We start from the raw sequence: 13,004 nt of genomic DNA, 5'->3' as shown, positions 1-13,004 counted from the left end.
GTTTTCAAGCAGCATTTTTATTTTGCCTATCTGTAAATTTCAGTTGTAATCAATGGAAATATTTTTTGTGGGTTTGTATGTACAGTGAAATTGACATTTACTGATAGACGTCAAATCCTTTCAAGCCTATATAAAAAAAGATTTTTAGGGTTGCTGTGTAATTATCTTTCCATCCCTTTACTGAGTTTTACAAATTAAATGTGTGGGCCTCATGAGTCCCTGTTTTTGCAAGAAAGGTTCTGTCTGCTGTGCTCTCCCTGTAACTATTGAAAATAGAAGATGTATCTCCTTCATGTTGTTTATAGTTATTCATCCCTTCTTTCTCTTTCTGGTTATGTATTGCTTTTGGCATTCCCATTGTAATGGATTTGTGAATTTTCCATGCAAGGAAGAATGCAAAAATTTATCTTAGCTTACCCTAAAATGTCGTCTTTTCTTCTAGCGAGAAAGTGCATAGATCCATCCCTACCAGCACAAGTTTTAACACTCCGAGGTTAGCCTATGTTTTTAGATTTCCCCGCCCCCCCCCCCTCCCCATTTTGTCCATGAGATTTGTCCACTGGTGTTAGAGATGGAATTTGAAGTTGTCTCCTGGGAAGGAAATGTTCATATGTTTTTCTTGCTATGCTTAATTACTTGTTTAATGCATAGGGGGAATTAGCTCTTCAGAGCAGCTTTAGAAGCATCTCAAACTGGCTAGGTCTTTAGGGGTGTGGCCACTTTTAGCCTGTCTTGAATGACAGGTCTGGTTGTACCTCCAGGAAGAGCAGCGCAGGAAGGTCCATTGTAATCATCTATGGACTTTCCCATTAGAAGAAATAAAATTTCAGGTAAATTGAGATAAATTTTCAAGTTATGATTGCAAGGTTTCTGCTTTCTTTGCAAGTCATGGAATAGCTGTTCTTCCTGTTCTACATAATGTGATTATAAGTAGTGCTCTCATTCTCTACTTATGCTTATTTCAACTGAAGGTACTGCTTTTGGAAAAAAATTTTGCTGTTTTGTTTCTTGCTTCATATTTTGCTGCCTGTCTTAGGATAACAGTTGACTAAGTAAGTAAAACCTGATTTCCTCACAACCAAACCCCTCCACCAATACCAGTCATGAATGAATTGTAAATTAAAATGTGTACCCTACTGTACTGACAAACGTTCTGTTGTTTTGCCAGTTGCAACCTTTCCCTGATCTGCAATGCAAGTTTAATTTGGCAGATATCTTGCTGTTGTGGGATTACTATACATTTTCAGATCTAATATATTTAAATTAGCCTAAAACTTTGTGAAACATGATATGCCAAACCTGAAAATAGATATCATTCATTCATTCATTCATTTGTTCATTCATTCATTCTATTCCATTTTGCAATTTGAAAAACATTACTCAGAGAAGAGTTTTATAATTATTGGTTTCTAGTTTCCTTGCTTTACCCTAAATTGTTAACATTACTGAAACTAGAGCATCTTTTCTTCATTGGACCATGCAGATTATGAACCTAAAAAGAAGCACAAGGGCCAGTAATTCAGAAGAATCCATCTTTATCTGTGGACCAGCCCTACAAAACCTTGGACCTTTGACTAGGTTGGCATTACAAAGTGGGTGTCCTGCTGATGACAATGGAAAGCTTGTATGAAGGCTGGGGATAGATTATGGCTCTTATTTAATTATTTTTGTTGTGCTAATCCTGCAGGCCAGGTCCCCATTGTGCCAGATACTAGATAAATATCTAATAAAATAGACAATCTCTGCCCCAGAAGAGCTAACAATCCAATATGAGACTATAGGCAGCAGGTAGAAACAATAAGCAGACATGGGGAGCACACAGAAATAATGAAATGATATTGATGAGCATGATGAAGTGTGGTAGCATTCCAACTTCCTAAGTATTGTTTGTTGTTTTCTTGGGGCTTTTTTGTAGCCTTCACATATGAGAAGGATTTGAGAGAGGACAATGAGGTGATTTTGGATATTTATAGAAAACTGCTCTCATGAATGAGAAATGGCATGGGAAAAATGCAAAGGTGCCTGTTGGAAAACTTTTAAAAAAATATGGAAGAATGTAATAATTTGTGGAATGAAGGTTGAGGTCATTGTCTTGGTACTGTATTAGAAATGATAGCTAAGGCAGGAATAGTCTATGAAGGACTTCAAGTTTAATTAGCAAAGCTGCTGTTGCATTTAGTATCAGTGGGGAAGAAACATAATGTGGGTCATCCACTACTCCACTTGTCCTTTATTTGGTAATTTTATACGCAAATACCTAATGTGTGTTCCCATATGGGGTAATTACATGCATAAATTAAGTATTCAGTTACACTATAAAGAAAAGGAGTACTTGTGGCACCTTAGAGACTAACAAATTTATTTGAGCATAAGCTTTCGTGAGCTACAGCTCACTTCATCGGATGCATTCAGTGGACTTCCCTTATCCCCCACTGTATAGGAAGTTTTAAATATAATTAAACTAGGGAATTGAATTATTGGTCTTTATTGGACCATGTTCTTTTCTTTTGTGTGCACAAAGCCAATTTATCTAGAAACAAAATAAACAATCGAGTGCTAATGTTATGAAGTATCCATTCCTGCTGTTGCAGCTGTTACTAAATATAAAAATGTGTTATACTAGCTAGAACATTTATTTCTGAGTTCTCTTTTCCTAAACTCTGCATAATAAAGTAGATCAATAATGCACTTTCTTGGCTATGAGTGCTGCACAGTTCTTTCCCTGCCTATAGTACCTCTAATCATTTATCTCCTGTTACTCTCCTCCTTAGGTCTTATGATGTACCATGTACTCTACATTTCATGCCTCTTCTCCATATGGTGGTTCTGCCCTTCTCCAGTGCTGCCTTGTATATCTGGAATATTCTCTCTGATCCTGTATGTCACACAGCTTCTTCATATCCATTCTCCAAACCCCCTTTTTTCCACATCAAACACAAAACTTTCCTGTGCTAATACTTGGAAATAATTACCTTAATTAAAGTAAAAGGAGCCAACAGGAGGCAGATGCATACAATTTCAAGCAAGTAATTACATAATTTTATTTAATGTAGTACTTCACTGTGCCTTGCTTGATGATCTCAACCCTAGAATCTAATAAGTTTAGTAACGCAGGTAGATGTATAGATAGGTAGAAAGTATTGCAGTTAACTTGAAGTAGTGGGAAAGGATTATAGAGGTCAGGCTAAAACATTTCTATTGGGATTTCATATTAAATATCAGAATGTGAAAGTAAGCTGATGGCTGTGTGTGGAAGTTGAAACTTACATGTACACCATGAGAAGCAAACTCTAGTACTATTCTATTCAAATGTTCAGAATCTATAGGTGCAAAACTTGCAGTAAAGGTACTGGTGCTTTGAGTGATGCTTTGGGCCTTTCAACCACTGAGTGTTGTTAGTTCAAGTAGTAAATGATAATACAACAGCAATGTAATGTGTGAGCAAGCTAGGATGAGTTCATTTTCTAACTCCATTGTAGGGAGGCATTAACACTTTGGGAACAATACATTAGACATCAGGTGTGTTATTACTTGTTTTGTTGTTGCTGTTATTAGCTGAGCATCCCAGAAACACTATAAACAGCTCACAAAGCAAGTAAAGACAGTTGCTTCCCAGAAAAGTGTAAAATCTTGATTTGTCATGACACAAATGGGGTACATAGACAAAAATGGAGTGAAGCGGATGGAACACACAAGGATGAAAATATGGTTACTCAATGAAGTATGTAATCATCTAGTTGGTTAGGCTTTTTAAAAATGCTTTGACCATATAAACTGTGCATTCAACTGCCCTTAATTTGACCATCTGTGAAAATCTATCAGATTACTTAAATCCCAGGTAACCTCATTGGCATGAGTTGTCCCTTTTATAAAGACTGAGAGTGAAGTCTATTCAGCAATTCAGTGAGCCATTGGTTCAAAGCCATTGATTCATGACAAGCAGCGTTCTGAAATATCCCCATATCTGCTGTGGGACTGATTCTGTGTTTTACTTGATATATTATTCTGGATTAAAGTTGAGATTTTGTGTTCATTTTCACTTCGATTTATACATTATAAATAAAGTAAACAAAACAAACAAGCCAAAGTGCAATTTTCTTTGATTGACTCGAATGTACCTTCACATTGATGTGTGCCAGTGATTCTACCCACTTTCATTTAAGGAATGTAATGTTCACAATTGGCATATAAAAGACCTATTCATTCATACCCTTTGCTCTTATTGTATATGGTCTTTTTCTTGCATCTTATAGGAGATTGTAGAAGTTCTGGCCTTTGTCTAATCAGTTATAATCTTAATCAATGCAACATGCTTTTGAGAAAAATCAATGAGTGGGTCCTAAGTACAGCACAACAAAATGGGACCAAATTCTGCAGCAGGCACCCCTAATTCTTTGGCATTCACTCCTAACTTCTTCTTCAGTGTTAATTTATTATATCTTCACGAAACAAGAATTACAAGTAATTTTTTTCTTTGAAAATTCGTGATATCTTGATCATTTTGTAGTTCATTATGCATGTAGATGAAGTAGTTGCCAGCAGTTAGTCTTGAGGGGAGAAACCTCAGGTTCCATTATAGCATGGATCTAATTCCTTTAATAGAAGTTAGCTATAGCAAATCCACATATCTAACAGGAATTAGATCCATGTTATAATGGAGCCTGAGGTTTGTCCCCTCATCCACTGATGTTATAATATTGTGCTATCGCCATTTCCATTATAACTTCTGTAGATTAAGTTTATTGCTTTTTTTTGCACTTGTGTAATTTTTGTAAATGACTGAGTTAAATTATATTTTGTAAGCATATTCTAAAATGTTCTTTTCTCTGGGTATTTTGAGGTTCATATGTAAAGTTTTAAAAATTGTTTACAGTAAATCTGCAGAAGTTTTTTATTTTCCAAGTAGTATTACAAGGCTTTATTACCAGTCAAATCAACATTCAATGTCATAGTATTTCAGAGTTTTTATTGTGTGGGTAAATGATATACATATATTCTATGTGCATCATTTACCCAGAGAATAAAAACTCTGAAATACTATGATCTTGAATGTTGATTTTGCTTTGACCGGTAATGTATTAAAAAAAAAAATAGAAGTGAGAAATGTCTTCAGTGAAGAATATTTATGCATCTTTGACTTAAAGCATTTTGTTCATATTTAGAAAAAGTAATGGGGTAGTTATTTTGAAGTGCTATGTTTTATCATTATGTGAGTCATCTACCATTGATGAGTACTGATAAGCCTGCTTACATATAAAATATTGTCATGGAGAAAATCAGGGGAAAAATGTTTAGAACTAATAGAAAAGATTTTGTGCATAGTTGCTGTCCTGTAAGCATTTGGCCATGCTGCCAGCTTACTTGCTATGGACTATGAAAGCGGATCCCCCGAGTATGTCTACACAGCAACTAGACACGTGTGTCTGGCTTGTGCTGACTTGGGCATGTGGGGCTTGAGTTGTGGGGCTGTTTTATTGAATTGTAGATTTCTGGGCTCAGGCTGGAGCCCAGGCTATAGGGCATAGCAAGTAGGGAGGATCCCAGAGTCTGGAAGTCTACACAGGAATGAAACAGCCCCGCAGCCTGAGCTCCACGAGCCTGAGTCAGTTGATACAGGCCAGCCACGGGTTTTTCTTTGCTGTGTTTTTCTTTGCTTGATAGTGTTGAACCTCACAAAAGTAATTTCAAGCTCAGACAGAATCTGATTAATTTAGCTTAGTCCTCCCACCTCCTTTCAGTATTATACTATACCAACCCAGTTAAGTAGGCTTAGGCCTGGTCTACACTACATAGTTAGTTCAACATAAGCCATATTAGGTTGAGTTAATCATGTATTTGTCTACACTACTGAGTCCCTTCCATGGACCTAAAGGACTTGTAAAGTCAACTTCTGTACTCCAGCTCCGCGAGAAGCGTAGCGCTTGTGTCGACATCCATGCATCGACATGGGGCTAGTGTAGACATTGCGTTGTGCAATTTGAATGAATTTGGCTCCAGCTAGAAATAAGAACAAGAGAAGGGGGAAGTTTTTTTCTCTCTCTAGGGTTTTGCTGTCTTGCTGACCTCAGTTGAATCATGGCTACATTCTGAACAAGCTACAAGTGATGTAACACTCCTACTGAGGGCTCTATGATGATGGAAATAGTAAAGCAAGTATTTGTCTCCACACAAGAAGAATAGCAAATAATATACCATTATAGTTATACTAGTACAATTCCTTTATTGTGGATGCTGTTAGATCAGTATAAAGGTGCTGTATACTGGTACAGGCCAGTCCTGCACAGGAATAGCTATACTGGTATAACCAACAGTAACCTCATCCATACGGAGATGGGGATGGGAGGTGGTACCAGTACAAAAACTGTGTGTAGAGCAGGCCCAAGTTATCTAGCTAGGTTTCTTTTGACAGCCTTAAAGGGGGAAGTAGGGCTGTCAGTTCATTCACTCTCATCATCTGGCTAGTATATGGCAATTTTATAAGCAATTTCCAGTCACACAATCACAATTAACCAGATTCAGATCTCTAGTACTCTAGTACAATATACGCAGACTTCCTGAGGACTGTAAGTAGAACTGAACTCTGGCAATCTCTGTAAGCCTGGCCCTGGTTCCAGGTTTTTAAATCACAGACTGTATATCTATATTCAGTCTCTTGCAGCTATTGTTCCTGCATCTCTTCCTGGGTGATGATTTTTCAGTTAAATAATTCCTATTCCATGTCTTGAGTCAGTGTCTTGTCTTAGATGCATATATCGCCCTCATTATTGCAGTATCTTTCATGCATCTCACTCTCTTACGCATCTTCACAATATCTCTGTGAGGTAGGGAAGTACTAGTACCCCCATTGTACAGATGGAGAACAGAGGCACAGAGGGCCATATTTTAGAAGTATTTAGGTGTCTAAAGATGAAGATAGGTGCCTAAATCCCATTGAAATCAATGAGTTAGGCAATTGTGTGCTTTTGAAAGGTGCCTACTGGGGTTATCATCATGTTTTGGTCCCTAAATACCTTTAAAACCCTGGCCTAGGATGTTAAGTGGCTTGCCTGAAGTCACATAAGAAGTTTGTGGTAAAGCAGAAACTTGAACCCAAATTTTCCAAGTCATAGGCTAATATCCTAACTACTGGACTATTTCTGTCACCAAAACGAGGTTAGCGGTATCACTTTAAACATATTAAATACATTATAATTCCAATAATTTCCACTTCTCTGGCGGCCTACTTGAGGGGGTTTCACTGTGGCTTGGGCAGGGTCAGGGCTAGGCTGTTGGACAGGAGTTTGGACTTCATTTATTTTCACACTTGGCAATTTTGCATGCTTTTTTCAACAAGTGTCTTGTTGTTTATGAGGTCAAACTTTAGACCTATTCACCAGATGATGATGTACGTCAGAACATTCTGTGATGCATTTCCTGGTGATGCACAGAATAAACCACTTTATTCTCCTTACAGTTTGATTCTTTGTATGTTGAGAGGAGTTGGGGGAGTTTGGATGCCCATGAGTTGATTTCTCTCTTCTGAAGTAGTCTGTAGAATCCTTAATTTAAGCCAAATGTTAAATCACTAAAACCAGAGGAATGTCAATGGTTTCTGCTGTTTTTGAATAACATATGAGGTGTATTGATAGGCAAGGTTCATGAAAGTTTATCCTGTAGTTCTCCTTACTATTCCACCCCTCTACCCCCAGCTTGTATTTTTTTTATTTTTTTATTTTTTTTAAAGAAGAGGCTGGAGATCTTGCAGGTGGATTTTGAAGTGTTGAGGCAGACACATTTTACAGGTTCATAGATTAGCTTTCAGAGAGCCAGCTCTAAAATTTAATTCCATTGTTGAAGGTGCATTTTTAGAAGAAGGGATCTGCGGATTATTCTTCAGCATGTACTATACAAAATCTTCACTGAATATGCCAGGCTGCACAATTTATAAAGCATGAATTTGGCCACTGGACTAGTATATACCCTTTATAAAAAATGAAATAGCTGCACGGACAGAGGATGCTCAGGGGAACAAGGCAGGGGGCTGAGCATGTGCAATGTGTGCAGCCTACCTCTCCTTCAAACCTCTGGTAAAATGTACAAAGTGATGTTCACTCCCACTCCTTATTCTTACTCTCCCTCCCAGCCCCCATCTTATAACTCTGCTAAATTTCATTGTCAACTTTTCATGCTATATTTCAGCTTTTCCCCAGTTATTTTGATGCTAGTGATAAACTATTTTTACATGCACACGTGCATGTGCGCACATACTGTTTCCAGGACTCTTTTGAAATTCAATTATTATTGTTTGTAAATCACTTTGAGATCCTCAGCTGGAAGGTGCTCGTGGTGATTCCATGGCAAACTTTTCTGGCTGTTATTTCGTAGTAGGAGTAGGGGGGCAATTAAAATACAAGAATTTGCCCATCTACTAGGACATTCTTGATCTGTATAGTAAACCAGTATTTGACATGCTGATTTAAAAAAAAAAAAGCTGAAAACTTTAGAAACTAAATGAAGTAATGACTGTTACTTATGATAAGATATTAATATGTTACAAGTGCGTTGGGCTACATAACCTTTTGTGTTGTATATTTAGCTTTAGATCTGTTAACGTTATTGACTGGCTGTTCGTGCAGCTTTGTAAATATTGATATCTTATAGCTTGTGCTTCAGAGGAGCTTTGTCCCTAGTACCAAATGCATAAATCAGTGGTTCTCAACCTATTTACCATTGTGGGCAGAGGGGATGCGTGCGGGGGGAGGAGGGGAGGATGTGGAGTCAAGTGCTTCCCAAGATTGGCCTGCTGGGGGTGAGGAAGAAGGGCTCTGTCCCCCAGGATGGTTGGATCCAGTCCCTGGCAGCCTGGCCTGGGTGGCGAGTGGAAAAGGTGGGGACCAGCCGCTTCTCATGCCAGTCGCTGTGGGTCGCTGCTCTGTACAGCATAGCAGCTTCCTGAGAGAGCCTGGCTGGGGAGGTGGCAGCTTCTGGCAAAATCATGGAGCAGGTCCTCAAGGAATCCATTTTGAAGCAGTTGGAGGTGAAGGTTATCAGGAACAGTCAACATGGATTCTCCAAGGGCAAATCATGCGTGACCAACCTGATTGCCTTCTATCTCCAAGCGAACATGCCTCTGGCGAAAGACCTGCAGCATCCCTCCCTGAGGAGGAGAAGTGGAAACACAAGAAGAAGCATCTGGTCCAGAGACCAAATTCCTATTTCATTGACGTGAAGTGTCCAGGTTGCTGTAAAATCACCACTGTATTCAGCCATGCTCAGACTGTAGTTCTGTGTGTTGGCTGCTCAACTGTGCTGTGACAGCCCACTGCAGGAAGGGCAAGGCTTACAGAAGGATGCTCCTTCAGACGAAAGCAGCACTAAACTAAAGTGTGTCTGAGATGGGCGGGACTACCTGCGCAGTTGGCTGCACAGAGAAATACAGATGGTTCAAGAGCATGGGTTTCAGCCACAGAGCAACATTAAGTGTCAAGATGTGCTCAGAAGACTTTAAACACGTCTCTAGAATGTGAGGGGAGAACATGACTTTCATACTGTCCCTGTAGCCTCAGCCATCTGACTGTCCATAAATTTTGGACAAAATACCAAAAAAAAAAAAAAGAGGCGATAACTGGCACTGTGGATATGGGGAAAAGCGGTGGACGTGATATATCTTAACTTTAGCAAAGCTTTTGATACAGTCTCCCACAGTATTCGTGCAAGCACATTAAAAAAAGTATGGACTGGATGAACGGACTGTAAGGTGGATAGAAAGCTGGCTAGACTGTTGGGCTCAATGGGTAGTGATCAACAGCTCGATGTCTAGTTGGCAGCTGGTATCAAGCTGAGTGCCCCAGGGTTGGTTCTGAGGCCGGTTTTGTTCAACATCTTCATTAATGATCTGGATGATGGGATTAATCATCAAGCAAGCTCGCAGATGACACTAAACTGGGGGAGAGAGGTAGATACACTGGAGGGTAAGGATAGGGTCCAGAGTGACCTAGACAAATTGGAGGCTTGGGCCAAAAGAAATTTGATGAGGTTCAACAAGGACGTGTGCAGAGTCCTGCACTTAGGAAGGAAGAATCCCAAGCACCTGCTGGGGACCAAATGGCTAAGCGGCAGTTCTGCAGAAAAGGACCTGGGGATTACAGTGGACAAGAAGCTGGATACGAGTCAGCAGTGTGCCCTTGTTGCCAAGAAGGCCGACGGCATATTGGGCTGCATTAATAGGGACATTGCCAGCAGATCGAGGGAAGTGATTATTCCCCCTCTACTCGGCACTGATGAGACCACACCTGGAGTATTGCGTCCAGTTTTGGTCCCCCTACTACTCGAGGGATGTGAACAAATTGGAGAGAGTCCAATGGAGGGCAACAAAAATGATTGGGGGCTGGGGCACATGACTTCTGAGGAGAGGCTGAGGGAACCAGGGTTATTTAGTCTACAGAAGAGAAGAGTGAGGGGAGATTTGATAGCAGCCTTCAACTACCTGAAGGGGGGTTCCAAAGAGGATGGAGTTTGGCTGTTCTCAGTGGTGGCAGATGACCGAACAAGGAGCAATGGTCTCAAGTTGCAGAGGGCGAGGTCTAGGTTGTATATTAGGAAACACTGCTTCACTAGGTGGGTGGTGAAGCACTGGAATGGGTTACCTAGGGAAGTGGTGGAATTGGCAAAGTCCTGGCTGGGATGATTTAGTGGGTGTTGGTCCTGCTTTGAGCAGGGGATTGGACTGGATAGCCTCCTGTGGTCTCTTCCAACCCTAATATTCTATGATTCTATGATTCTGCTCCCCGTCCGGGCCCGGCTGCTGGGGACAGGGCCAAGTGAGCCGAAGTCTCCTCTCCCTCCAGCACATTTAAGGCTCACTTGTCCCCTCGGAACCAGGCCTAGGGAGGAGTGGGGGGAAGAGGGGGTGGTCAGGCCCCTGCGTACACTCCCAACACCTCAGAACTTGGGAAAGATGGATCCCTAAAGAGGCTATCTTCCATATCAACATATTAGAGCTCAGAGCAATTTGATACACTTCCTACCACTTCTCCATACGCATTAGGTGCCACCTCATCAGGACAATGGTATATTGTATCAATCGTCAAGGAGAAGCAAGATCCCAGTCCTTATGCACTAAAGCCAGAAAACTATGGAATTTGGTGCATATCATACTGCACACAGATTTCAGCGATTTGTCTACTGAGATTAAAGATCACAGTGGTGGATTCAGTGCGAGCTGAGCAATAAGGATTTTCAAAAGGTATGTCTTGCCTGGGGTCATCCACAGATATCTCTCTCTTTAACTCCATCCAATGCAAAGTGCATACATAAGAACAGCCATACTGGGTCAGACCAAAGGTCCATCCAGCTCAGTATCCTGTCTACCGACAGTGGCCAATGCCAGGTGCCCCAGAGGGAGTGAACCTAACAGGTAATGATCAAGTGATCTCTCTCCTGCCATCCATCTCCACCCTCTGACAAACAGAGGTTAGGGACACCATTCCTTACCCATCCTGGATAATGGCCATTAATGGACTTAACCTCCATGAATTTATCCAGTTCTCTTTTAAACCCTGTTATAGTCCATAACCTCCTCAGGCAAGGAGTTCCACAGGTTGACTGTGCGCTGAGTGAAGAAGAACTTCCTTTTATTTGTTTTAAACCTGCTACTGATTAATTTCATTTGGTGGCCCCTAGTTCTTATATTATGGGAACAAGTAAATAACTTTTCCCCATCCCATTCTTCACACCATTCATGATTTTATATACCTCTATCATATCCCCCCTTAGTCTCCTCTTTTCCAAGGTGAAAAGTCCTAGCCTCTTTAATCTCTCCTCATATGGGACCCATTCCAAACCCCTAATCATTTTAGTTGCCCTTTTCTGAAACTTTTTTGTAATGCCAGTATATCTTTTTTGAGATGAGGGTACCTCATCTGTACGCAGTATTCAAGATGTGGGCGTACCATGGATTTATATAAGGTTGATAAGATATTCTCCGTCTTTTATTCTCTATCCCTTTTTTAATGATTCCTAACATCCCGTTTGCATTTTTGACTGCCGCTGCACATTGCGTGGACGTCTTCAGAGAACTATCCAGGATGACTCCAAGATCATTCTACTGATTAGTTATAGCTAAGTTATCCCCCATCATATTGTATGTATAGTTGGGTTTATTTTTTCCAATGTGCATTACTTTACATTTATCCACATTAAATTTCATTTGCCATTTTGTTGCCCAGTCACTTAGTTTTGTGAGATCTTTTTGAAGTTCTTCACAGTATGCTTTGGTCTTAACTATCTTGAGCAGTTTAATATCGTCTGCAAACTTTGCCACTTCACTGTTTACCCCTTTCTCCAGATCATTTATGAATAAGTTGAATAGGCTTGTTCCTAGGACTGATCCTTGGGGAACACCACTAGTTACCCCTCTCCATTCTGAAAATTTACCATTTATTCCTGCCCTTTGTTTCCTGTCTTTTAACCTGTTCTCAATCCTTGAAAGGATCTTCCCTCTTATCCCATGACAACTTAATTTACGTAAGAGCCTTCGGTGAGGGGCCTTGTTAAAGACTTTCTGGAAATCTAAGTACACTATGTCCACTGGATCCCCCTTGTCCACATGTTTTTTTGACCTCCCTCAAAGAACTCTAATAGATTAGTAAGACATGATCTCCTGTTACAGAAACCTTGTTGACTTTTGCACAACAATTTATGTTGTTCTATGTGTCTGACAATTTTATTCTTTACTATTGTTTCAACTAATTTGCCCAGTACTGACGTTAGACTTACCAGTCTGTAATTGCCAGGATCACCTCTAGAGCCCTTCTTAAATGTTGGCGTTACATTAGCTATCTTCCAGTCATTGGGTACAGTAGCTGATTTAAAGGACAGGTTACAAACCCCAGTTAATAGTTCCGCAATTTCACATTTGAGTTTTTTCAGAACTCTTGGGTGAATGCCATCTGGTCCCGGTGACTTGTTACTGTTAAGTTTCTCAATTAATTCCAAAACCTCCTCTAGTGACACTTCTATCTGTG

At 40.2% G+C, this 13,004-nt stretch overlaps 1 protein-coding gene and 1 pseudogene across 10 annotated transcripts in view; both read left to right on the top strand.

Moving 5' to 3' along the window:
- FBXW7 (F-box and WD repeat domain containing 7) overlaps positions 1-13,004 on the top strand; it is a 275,764-nt gene that overhangs the window by 105,888 nt on the left and 156,872 nt on the right. The window lies entirely within an intron of this gene.
- LOC119854517 lies at positions 9,104-9,578 on the top strand (annotated as a pseudogene).

This window comes from Dermochelys coriacea, chromosome 4 (assembly GCF_009764565.3).
Source record: "Dermochelys coriacea isolate rDerCor1 chromosome 4, rDerCor1.pri.v4, whole genome shotgun sequence".
Classification (NCBI taxonomy): Eukaryota; Metazoa; Chordata; order Testudines; family Dermochelyidae; genus Dermochelys; species Dermochelys coriacea.
Note: the sequence above shows the minus strand (reverse complement) of the source record. Positions and strands in the feature narration are given on the sequence as shown.